Raw genomic sequence first — 8878 nt, 5'->3', positions numbered from 1 at the left:
CTAAAAGTAGACAACATAAGCATACCAATATTAATAATGCCAGTGACAACAATGATCCTCTGAGGGGTTTGATCCATTTAAAGGGATTAATATCAGATAATTCTTTAGTTATCCCTTCAAAAATGTCTGAGCCCAGAACAGTGGATAAATGAGCCTGTGAAGCCTCAAAAATTTGTTCTTTAAGTTTTGAAATATCCAAGGTTAAGTTATCATCCCAGGTTTTTAAATGTCTTGAGACCGTTTCCCAGCTATGCTGATCTTTATTATAAGCATAAGGTGTTATACAGTAATCAGAAGTATTCCAATCACATTGTAATTGCATACGGTGTTCCAAATTCATAACTGTATCTCCCAGCCATATTACACTTTGGTGGAGATAATTAATTTGATTAGCTAATTTTTGATCAATTTGAGTCTGAGAATTCCAAAGTCTGGAGGAGTTTTTTTGACATGCATCAACATATTGAGTGGTTTGAACAGAACTGTGGATCTCAACTCCAGCGGTTGCCGCTGTTGCAGAAACCACAATTAGACCTGCAATGACTACAATAAGAGTAAAAATAAATCACTTTGTTCTTTTCAGGATACCTTTAAGAACTTCATTGACTATGTGTATAGAGGGGGAAGACTCCCATGGATGATGTAAAGAAACTGGTATCCATACCCCCTCCCTAGATCTTACGAATAGAATACTTGTTGTGGGATTAAAAGTAGCATCAATGCACATGAACAGCTTACAATTATCACATTCTATATTTTGTGTATTGGGAATGATAATTATATTTCCAACCAACAGCATGTAAGGGGGTTTGACACAGCTCCTGATACATATCACCTGTTCAGACATCAAGGTGATGTTGAATGTGGGTGTTTTGGTATTAGTGGGAGAGAGTTGATAGGTAGCACTCCATATCCTTATTCCTGTCATAGCTGCAGCTAATTTCCATAATTCAGGATGTTCTGGGGTAACAATGGGATGAATCATTTTTGGTCTAGAAGGAACAATGCCTGCGTTCATCCATTTGAATGGGTAAGGAGACACCCATTCTCTCAACCTGTAGGACTGCCATCCGTCCTCTAATATTGTAACAAATAATTGAACTCTGAGCATGTCGTATTCTGGCCGGAGCAATCCCGCCAATAATGGCATTACAATTATTCCATAAAATTGAATTCACCAGAAAAGGTCCCTTTGTAGATTCCTTTGGGCAGTCTGGCAGTCCTTTTGTTTTATTGCTGTTAGTAGTGACCAGAACCCACCATTCCTCTTGTGGATTAATTTAACAGAAGTTGAAAAGAATTGCTACTGAACACATTATGTACTTGATAAGAATCATTTGTAAAGGACGGTACTGTCCACATCCAATTCTGGTAAGAATAAACAGCCAGGCGACATCCCCGTGCATAGTGGTGGATATTTATAGCCAATTGACAGATTAAAGTGCATACCTTCTTGTTCTGGTTGAGCTGGAAACCTATCATCATTAGGGACTGGCATGAATGCACTATTATTAGTGTAAACTTCTACTGAGGAGTCCATCCAGGAGATAGAGTGAATTAAAGGGGGAAAAGAACATATGCCCAGTAGGTATAATTTTGAGTTGCCCCAACTGGTGGTATACTCACCACTGCACTGACTACCATAAAGGCAGCCAGAATTATATTACCTGTCGTTTTGGGGATTCATTTTTCTCTTAATGATTTTTCTGTTGATGGGATAATACCTTTATTTGACCCCATGTTGGTGGAGTTAAATGAGTGGTGTTGTAGGTCACACGGCGAGATTTTGTCTCAATGTCGAGGTCATGAAATTTATGTGTCAGGCGGTGATACTTGCTCTTCGGTTTCAGAGGGGTCTTTGCCTTTTGTTTCTGGGAGTGTTTCTTCTTTGGAGTTATGGTGCAATTTCAGTTGTCGGGAGGGAACCCACACAGGTTGTTGTCCTTTTCCTGGGGAAACACAAGCAAAACCCCTACCCCATGTTACGACAGTGCCTAATTCCCATTTGTTAGTTTTTGCATCCTTCCACCATATGTGCATTCCTTTTTGTGGATCAAATTTATTTCCAGTGAAATGTTGTTCTGCTGCTGTAAAAAGTTGATTTCTTAGTAGGTTTAAGAAATTTCAGTATAAAAGCAGCCAGATGTAACTAACTGAGCATAAGGGGTAGCAGCATCCCTCTGTTTTAGTGTCCTGTTTCCGAAGTTGCTCTTTGAGTGTTTTATTGGCTCGTTCCACCAAGGTCTGTCCTTGAGAGTTATAGGGGATGCCAGTTGTGTGAGTAATTGCCCATGTCTGAGTGAACTTTTTAAAAGCAGCACTAGTGTAGCTGGGGCTGTTGTCAGTTTTTAGTTTCTTGGGACAGCCCATAATCGAGAAACATGAAAGTATGTGTCATTTAACATGAGCCATACTTTCCCCTGTTTGACAAGTGGCCCAGACAAAATGAGAAAAAGCATCAATAGTTACATGTATAAAAGACAGCTTGCCAAAAGCAGCATAATGAGTCATGTCCATTTGCCAGAGAGCATTCTGTGAAAGTCCTCTAGTGTTAACTTCTGAAGAAAGTGGATGTAAAATTAACACTTGACAAGTAGGACAGTGATGTACAATGGTTTTAGCTTGTTTCCATGTGAGGGGGAACTTTTTTCAGAGTCCCACAGCATTGACATGGGTTAAAGTATGAAAATTTTCTGCATATGTAAAAACGGGAGCAACTAATGTATCAGCTCTGGCATTTGCTGCCAAGAGAGGTCTGGGGAGGGTTGTGTGACCCCAAATATGAGTAATGTAGGAAGGAGAAGACCTTGATCTGAGTATGGACTGAAACCTTTGGAAAAGAAAAAGTAGGTTATCATCAGGCAGAAATTTGATTCAGGCAGTTTCAATGTTGTGAGCAACATGTACTACATACGCCGAATCAGAAACAATGTTAACTGCTTCAGGGAAATATTCAAGAACAGCCATGATATCAAACAGCTCAGCTCACTGTGCTGAAATAGCTCCTGTGTTAAGAACATGTTCTCTTGGACCCATATATGCTGCTTGGCCATTACAGGAAGCATCAGTAAAAACAGTGGCAGCTTCAGCTAATGGGGTGTTTCTAGTAATGTTAGGCAAAATCCAAGGAGTTTAAGGAACTGAAATAATTTTACATTAGGATAGTGATTATCAATTATATCCGGGAAACCTGCCAAATGTACTTGCCAAGAGATGCAGGTTGCAAAAGCCTGTTGGACATGTAATCGGGTGAGGGGAACAATAATTTTTTTGGGCTCTGTACCCAAAAGATGAAGGAGACGAGAACGAGCCTGACTAATTAAGATAGAAATTTGATCTAAGTAAATAGTAAGTGTCCATAAAGAGCTGTGTGGAAGAAAACACCATTCAATTAAATTATGTCCCTGAATAATGAGTCCTGTTGGTGAATGTTCAGTAGGAAAAATTAGTATTTCAAAAAGTAAATGTGGATTCACTCTGGTAACCTGAGACTGTTCAATGCGTTTTTCTATAAGTTGTAATTCAGAATCCACCTCAGGAGTCAGAGACCTTTTGCTGTGTAAATCAGGATTGCCCCGTAACGTTGCAAAAAGATTAGACATAGCATATGTAGGAATGCCTAAGGAGGGATGAATCCAATTAATATCTCCAAGTAATTTTTGGAAATCATTTAGAGTTTTTAAAGAATCTCATCTGAATTGAACTTTTTTGGGCTTAATAACCTTGTCCTGTAGCTGCATTCCTAAATAGTGATAAGGGGAAGAAGTCTGAATTTTTTCTGGAGCGATAACCAAACCAGCTGCTGCAACTGCTTGTTGTACTGCAGAGAAACAAGATATTAATACAGAGCGTGAAGGTGCTGCACAAAGAATATCATCCATGTAATGAATGACATAACATTGGGGAAATTGATCTCTTACTGGCTTTAGTATGGTCCCCACATAATATTGACAAATAGTAGAGTTATTAAGCATACCTTGAGGTAGGACTTTCCAATGGTAACGTGCTGCAGGAGGGATGTTGTTAAGGGTTGGAACTGTGAAAGCAAATTTTTCAAAGTCCTGAGGGGCCAGAGGAATGTAAAACAAGCAGTCTTTAAGGTCAATGATGATAAGTGGCCAATACTTGGGAATCATAGTGGGGGAGGGCAAACCAGGCTGTAATGTCCCCATAGGTTGAAGGACAGCATTTGCTGCCCTAAGATCAGTAAGCATTCTCCACTTACCAGACCTCTTTTGGATAACAAAGGCAGGTGAATTCCAGGGAGAAAAAGAGGGTTTGACCCAATTTTAACTGTTCAAGAACCAAAATATGAAGTGCCTCCAGCTTATTTTTTGGGAGCAGCCACTGATCTACCCAAACCAGTTTCTGAGTTTTCCAAGTCAAAGGGATGGGATCTGGAGACTTGATAGTGACCACTTCTAAAAAGAACAACCAAGTCCTGTAGAATCTGGTTTATGGGTAGGTATAATAGTCTCGGTGATGCCTTGTGCTGATTTTCCTAAGCCCATATCTTGAACAAATCCCATTTTTGTCATAATGTCTTTACTTTGCTGGCTGTAATTGCCTTGTGGAAAAGAAATCTATGTCCCCCATTGATATAAAAGATCTTTTCCCCACAGGTTAACAGGAATGGGTGTAATGAGGGGGCAAATAGTTCCCATTTGTCCTTCAGGGCCCATGCAATGTAAAATTGTGGAGCTTGCATATACTTCTGAAGCGTGACCAACACCAACTAATGCTGTGGACATATGCTCCTTTAGCCAGTGTTGGGGCCATTGATGTAAAGCAATAATAGAAACATCAGCACCTGTATCAATCATTCCCTCAAACTTCCTCCCTTGAATATGCACAGAGCACACAGGATGAGTGTCAGAAATTTTGCTGGCCCAATAAGCCACTTTGCCTTGATAATCTGTGCTACCAAAACCTCTGTTTCTCATACAAGAACTGGATCCTAAAGGAATGTAAGGGAGTATCAGAAGTTGAGCAATGCGGTCCCCAGCTGCCACATTCCAAGGGACTGCAGAGCTAATGACAATATGAATTTCACCTGAATAGTCAGAATCAATTACACCAGTATGTACTTGAGCACCTTTTAAATTTAGACTTGAACGACCAAGTAGCAAACTGACACTGCCAGTCAGTAAGGGACCAAAAACACCTCTAGGAACAGCAATAGGCAGCTATCCAAGCAACAGAGAAATATCTCTGGTACAACAGAGATCTATTGCTGCTGAGCCTGCGGCGGCAGGAGACAAACACTGTACTGAGATTCCTGCTGGGGCTGGGCCATTAGATCCTGTGGCACAAATTGCTGAAGTGGGAATTGGGGTGGAGGTTGAATGGATTGGACTGGAAGGCACCCATCTGGCTGGATGCCAGGGGCTGGGAGTTGAGGAATGTGCCATTGTTTAGAGGGGCCTGGGGCCAGCCCCTCATTCCATTTCCCTGGTTGTTAAGAGACTGTAAAGGATTACCATCAATATCAAATCTCGAATGGCATTGAGCAGCTCAGTGATTTATCTTTTGGCATCGTGGGAATAAAGTAGAAGGTGGGACTTTCTGTTGTTGAAAAATTTGTTGTTGTTGTTGGTAGTGGGGTTGAAAAGAACGGCAACATGTACACTGGGGACAATTTCTTTTAGCATGTCCTGTCTGGCCGCATATAAAGCATTGGCCAGTGAATTGTGCAGGCATTCGAATAGAGGCCATGGCTCGTGCCATGATCATTGCTGTGTGCAGAGTTCCTCCCACACCTTCACAGGCTTTAATGTAGGAGGTGAGTATATCACACACACACACACACACCCGTGGAATTTTACCTTTAACAGGGCGAATAGCCACCTGACAATCTGGATTTGCTTGTTCATAAGCCATGAGTTCTACAACAAGTCAATGGCTGTGGCTCAGGGATAGCTTCTTCTGCTGTGTCTTGGAGATGGGCAATAAAGTCTGGGTAGGGTTCATGTTATCCCTGTCTGACTGCCGCAAAGGATGGGCATACTTTGCCATCATCTTGAATCTTTTCCCAAGCATCTAAGCAACATTTCCACAGTTGTTCAATAACCTCATCATTTAGTATAGTTTGGTTTTGAATTGCAGCCCACTGACCCATTCCCAGTAACTGGTCAGCTGTAACGTTAACAGGAGGATTGGAGCCCTGATTAAGATGAATGCGTTCCTGGACAGCATCAACCCACGAAGTCCTGAATTGTAAATATTGGGATTTAGATAAGACTGACTTTGCTAAAATCTCCCAGTCATAGGGCACCAAACGTTTATTTATCTTCTGCTAGGGCTTTTAATGTGGAACGGACAAAAGGAGAGTTGATGCTGTATTGTTTTACTGATTCCTTGAAATCTTTGAGGAATTTAGAAGAAAAACTTTCCCAAGGAGCAGGGTGTAGCTGAACCTGAGCTAGAAGTATGGGGTCAGGTTGAACTACCGTCTGAACTGCTGGAATACCAGGTACTGGCTGTGCCCCAGCGGAAGGCAGTTGTGGAGCCTGATTATTTCCCTGAGCAGCCTGATTGTCCGGCTGAGGGGCTTGATTATCAGGCTGTTGATTTGATGAGCTGCAGGATCAGCCGCCTGCTGAGCAGGATGAATGGGCTGTGGGTGATTTTGTGACCCTGGAGTGGCAGGTACTGGAGGGTGTAAAATTACAAGAAATTACCAGGCACCAGGATCCCCATATTCCCTTGCCTGAACTATAGCCCTCATAAGCGGAGTGTCATTTCCAGGGATGTATGTAATTTGTTGCTTATGAGTGGCAATGGTAGTATTGGCAACAGCAGTAGCGACCAGACGAGGAGCAGAAAAACGGTTGGAATTTTGAAAGAAGGAAGAGTTGAGAACCCGAAGGCCAAGATGAGACCAGATTACCTGCTGAGCAGGTCTTTCATGGGCCTGAAATCCAGGCTGCCATGGCAACTGTGGACCAGGCTTCAAGAGAGCCTGAGGCTTCAAGGGAGCCTGATTAGCAGAAAAGGAACCAGGCTTCAAGGGAGCCTGTGACTCCAAGGGAGTCCGATTAGCAGAAAAGGAACCAGGCATAAGAAAACTAGGCTGTGGAGGGATAGGGCTGAGGGCCTCATTACCGGGCCGAGAATTGAAAGCCTCCTCATCAGGCTGTATAGATATCAGAGCCTCTGTACTCTGGGCTATCGGGCTGCATGGAAACATAATTTAGAGCCCTGCTTTCAGGCCACCTGATCTCATCTGCTATCTGCATGGCTGCAGCATTGAGAGGGTGAGGAAAGGCAGGAGGGTCTGGCTGCAATGGCTGCTGATACATTTCAGCTGTGTTTTGCTAGTTGGGGGAAATAAGTTCATTCAGGTCAGTTAAAAGTTCATCATAAAGTAATAACTGGGGTGCAGTAGGCTCTGGCGTACGTAGTAGCACCAAAGGAATGTCAGAGTGGAAGTCTGCCTGTAAAATTATGGTCTCAATCTGTGCAGTATCCTCAGGGGAAAGAGAACTGAGAACTTCCTCAACCTCATCAGAGGAGAGGAAACAGGGATCAGTCTCTGTATTGTCCTCCTGAGTCTGTAAGGAGTCTAGGACAGCAAACCAAAGCCCAGATTGACCAAATGGTGGGTGGAATAAAATGTCCCCCTTTATGGGCAATTTTGAATTGTCTGCCAATCTCATCCCAATCCTTAAGTTCTAAAGTTCCCTCAGTCAGAAACCAAGGGCAAAGAAGATCTACAACCTCAAACAGTTCAATTAACTTATCAGTAGAAACTTTAACCCTTCCTTCTTTAAGGAGAGTTTTTATAAAATTTAAATAAGCTGAGTACTTAGTACTGGCCTGTCCCATGGTGTCCCCAGGATACTCTGAGTTCTCAAGCTTACCACCAAGCTTGTCGACCGCAATCCTCAGGAATCTTTTGTCAAAATCCTCCACTTAGTCCCATGCTCAAAGTGCAACTTCACACAGCGAGGGAGAGCCCCACATTGGGCGCCAGATGTAGGGGACAGCCCTACAGGGTCTGTGGGTTTTTCTCCCCATGTGTGGAGACGAGAGATCATAGAAATAAAGACACAAGACAAAGAGATAAAAGAAAAGACAGCTGGGCCCAGGGGACCACTACCACCAAGACACAAAGACCGGTAGTGGCTCCGAATGCCAGGCTGTGCTGTTATTTATTGGATACAAGACAAGGGGGAAGGGTAAGGAGTGTGAGCCATCTCCAGTGATAGGTAAGGTCACGTGGGTCACATGTACACTGGAAAGGGGGCCCTTCCCTGTTTGGCAGCCCAGGCGGAGAGAGGAGAGACAGCTTATGCCATTATTTCTGCATTTCAGAGACTTTTAATACTTTCAGTAATTCTCCTACTGCTATCTAGAAGGCAGAGCCAGGTGTACAGGATGGAACATTAAAGTGGACCAGGAGTGTGACCACTGAAGCACAGCATCACAGGGAGATGGTTAGGCCTCCGGATAACTGCAGGTGGGCCTGACTGATGTCAGGCCCTCCACAAGAGGTGGTGGAGTAGAGTCTTCTCTAAACTCCCCCAGGGAAAAGGAGACTCCCTTTCCTGGTCTGCTCAGTAGCGGGTGCTTTTCCTTGGCACTGATGCTACTACTAGACCATGGTCCACTTGGTAACAGGTGTCTTCCCAGATGCTGGTGTTACTGCTAGACCAAGGAGCCCTCTGGTGGCCCTGTCCGGACATAACAGAAGGCTCACACTCTTGTCTACTGGTCACTTCTCACCATGTCCCCTCAGCTCCTACCTCTGTATGGCCTGGTTTTTTCTAGGTTATGATTGTAGTGCAAGGATTATAATATTGGGATAAAGAGTAATTACTACAAACTAATGATTAATATGTACATATAATCATATCTATGATTTATATGTAGTATA

General features: G+C 43.0%; 1 long non-coding RNA gene across 2 annotated transcripts in view; it reads right to left on the bottom strand.

Annotated features, from left to right (window-relative positions):
* The window catches only part of LOC117976474 (uncharacterized), a 190879-nt gene that overhangs the window by 137182 nt on the left and 44819 nt on the right, over positions 1–8878 (bottom strand). For both annotated transcript variants that reach the window (XR_010110633.1, XR_010110634.1), the window contains one exon: positions 1668–1949. This is a non-coding gene — a long non-coding RNA (uncharacterized LOC117976474). The remainder of the gene's footprint in view (positions 1–1667; positions 1950–8878) is intronic.

This window comes from Pan paniscus, chromosome 19 (assembly GCF_029289425.2).
Source record: "Pan paniscus chromosome 19, NHGRI_mPanPan1-v2.0_pri, whole genome shotgun sequence".
In the NCBI taxonomy this organism is placed as follows: domain Eukaryota; kingdom Metazoa; phylum Chordata; class Mammalia; order Primates; family Hominidae; genus Pan; species Pan paniscus.
The sequence above is the reverse complement of the archived record's forward strand: the minus strand, read 5'-3'. Positions and strand labels throughout refer to the sequence as shown.